This window comes from Phocoena phocoena, chromosome 9 (assembly GCF_963924675.1).
Source record: "Phocoena phocoena chromosome 9, mPhoPho1.1, whole genome shotgun sequence".
Classification (NCBI taxonomy): Eukaryota; Metazoa; Chordata; class Mammalia; order Artiodactyla; family Phocoenidae; genus Phocoena; species Phocoena phocoena.
This window is the reverse complement of record NC_089227.1, coordinates 85,246,181-85,248,746: the sequence shown is the minus strand read 5'-3', so window position 1 is coordinate 85,248,746 and position 2,566 is coordinate 85,246,181. Positions and strand designations below refer to the sequence as shown.

The following is a 2,566-nucleotide window of genomic DNA, read 5'->3' as shown; positions in this document are numbered from 1 at the left end:
AGGAGTCATTCCTTGCCCTGGGGAGAGAGAGAAATTGAATCTAGAGACATCCCATGGATCATCGAAGCGGCATCTCCTACATTAAAAAAAAGAGAGAGAGAGCAAAAAACACCCCACCAAAGAGGCAGCAGCCAAATTAACTGTTTTCCTGATTAACAAAACACAATTAAGCCCCAAATGCTGCCGCTCGGGGGAAGGTTGTTCGCATTTTTTTCTGGGGACCTTTCTAGTCATCGAGCAATGACAGCTTCATTCGGATCCCAGCCAAGAGGGGCCGAGAAAAAAATAACGCCGCAGACTCATTGCATCCACGCTAATTCCTCTCCAGGGAAGCGAGACCCAGCCTCAGACGGAGGGACATGAAAGCAGAGGAAGTGCTGTCACTGGGCAGCAGTGATCACGGCCAAGGGGCAGCCAGCATCCCCAGGAGTGGGAGAGGAGGGAGGAGGTGCGTATGAGCTGGGGCTCTTGGAGGACAGGGACCCTAAGAGTCAGGGGACCCAGAACTGCTCCACGCGGAAACTAGCCTCTCCATGAATATCTGTTCGGTGGGGAAGAGAAGGAGGGAAGAAGGAAGGGATTGACTGATGTGCCTTTATGAAACCACAGAGTGAGGACAATGAAGCATCCACCCCAGTTTTGAAGGCAATAATGATAATACTTATTCACTGAGCATTTACTTTGTGTCAAACCCTCTTCTGGAAGCATCCACTGTCTCATTTCACCTTCCCAACAACCCTGCTCATTTTAAATGCAAGCAAACCTAAGCTCACAGAAGTTGAGTAGCCTGTCCAAGACCACACCTGGGAAGCAGATTGACACCCAAGTCTCTGGGACTCAAGCTCACACGTTGTCAGCCAGAGTCTTAGCGGCGTTTTCTCCTGGAGGCTACCAGCCGAGGCGGGCACCGACACTCTCAGGGGCAGGGCTCAAGGCAGCGGCATCAGCTGCTCCATCTGCTTCACCAGCCCCTTTCCACTGGTCCAGGGTTTCCATGGAGCTAAATCACAGCGGCTGGGGAACCCCTCAGGGCCCATGTCTGAAGATACTCTCCACGCTCATGTTGGCTTCTAAAGCTGGAGGTGCCTTTCCACCCACGGATAGGGAGCTACTGGGGTGAGAGACAGGGATGAAAGAGGGACGGACAGCCAAGGGCAGAGGAAGGCAGAGAAGCAGGGTGAGCTGGGCAAGCGATGCAGTTTGGGGTTTTTGAATCAGCGGGGACCCAGAACATGCCACCAGATCCTGCCACACCACATTCCCTCCGGCCAGGGCTCCAATCCCTTTGGCGGGAGGGCCCAGAAGAGCACATTACTGTCCCCGGGTGCTCCCCACCCATCCAGGGCTCACTTATCCAAAGTCCTCAGCCACGTGGAGAACCTCTGAGAGCCAGGTATGGAGCTGACAAAACCTCCCAGGGAGGAGACTATGGAGGTTTAAATAGGCGATGACATAAAGTGAAGAAATCCAGATTCTCAGCTGGAGCTACGTTTCAACAGTGAAAAAGCATCTTAAGCTACTTGACTGTATCTTAGCTCTTCAGATTTTTTATGCATTAAATAACAGCTAGATCTTAATGAAAGCTCGTTACATAAATTTGGGGGAAACAGCAACAAAAGCACTTCTTTCTTATAACACAAGACATCAGCTCCTTTATTGTTTCATTGCTCTTGGCATGAAAGCAGGTTACTGAGAGCAAGTACTTCACAGGGCTACATAATTTTGGTATTTTTCACCTTACTATCAGGGCTACTGACTCCGAAGATCATTTACCATCAGCAAAGAACAATCCATTTCTGATATCCCTTTTCTCCCCATCTCTTTTTTTTTTTGACTGATTCAACACCCATCAACTGGTAGGGTACATTGCTCACCTTTATCCACAGCTCTGGAAAACAACATGTGCTACAAAAATTACTTGGGCCACTAGACTCTACCCTCATGAAAGTACCACTGAGATAGTCAAACAAGGGAATTCCCTGGCGGTCCAGTGGTTAGGACTCGGTGCTTTTACTGCCATGGCCCAGGTTCAATCCCTGGTCAGGGAACTAAGATCCTGCAAGCCACTCAGAGCCGCCAAAAAAAAAAAAGTCAAACAAGGCTTTGTACGAATGCCATCATAAAGAAGCCCAAGGAAATGTACTAATATGTGGGCTTGGGGGGAGCATTACAGAGTTGTGGCTAAAACCCATGATCTGGAGTCAGACTGCTTAGGCTCAAGCCCTGGTTCTACCACTTATTGCTTGTGTTTGAACAGCATTAAAGCATCTTAAACCACTTGACTTCATCCCAGCTCTTCAGATATTTTATGTATCAGAGAACAGACAGATCTTAGTGAAAGCTGTGAACCTGGAGCAAGCATCTTAAAACCAAGCCTCAGTTTCCACATCCAAAAAATGGGGTAGTAATGGTCTCTACCTCAACAAAATGTAGGGATATTAAATTAACCGATCATTGTGAAGCGCTTGGCACAGAAACCTCCTGATAAAAGTAAGTTATCATTATTGGATTTTTATTATGACAAAAAAATTATTGAAAATAACTGGGCTGATCAGTCAGGATTGTA

General features: G+C 47.8%; 1 non-coding gene across 1 annotated transcript; it reads left to right on the top strand.

The window, feature by feature from the left end:
- The first annotated feature begins 1,976 nt into the window (after window positions 1–1,976).
- On the top strand, window positions 1,977–2,048 carry TRNAK-UUU (transfer RNA lysine (anticodon UUU)). Its single transcript has one exon. It is a non-coding gene; the product is annotated as a tRNA-Lys (tRNA).
- Window positions 2,049–2,566: the final 518 nt, after the last annotated feature.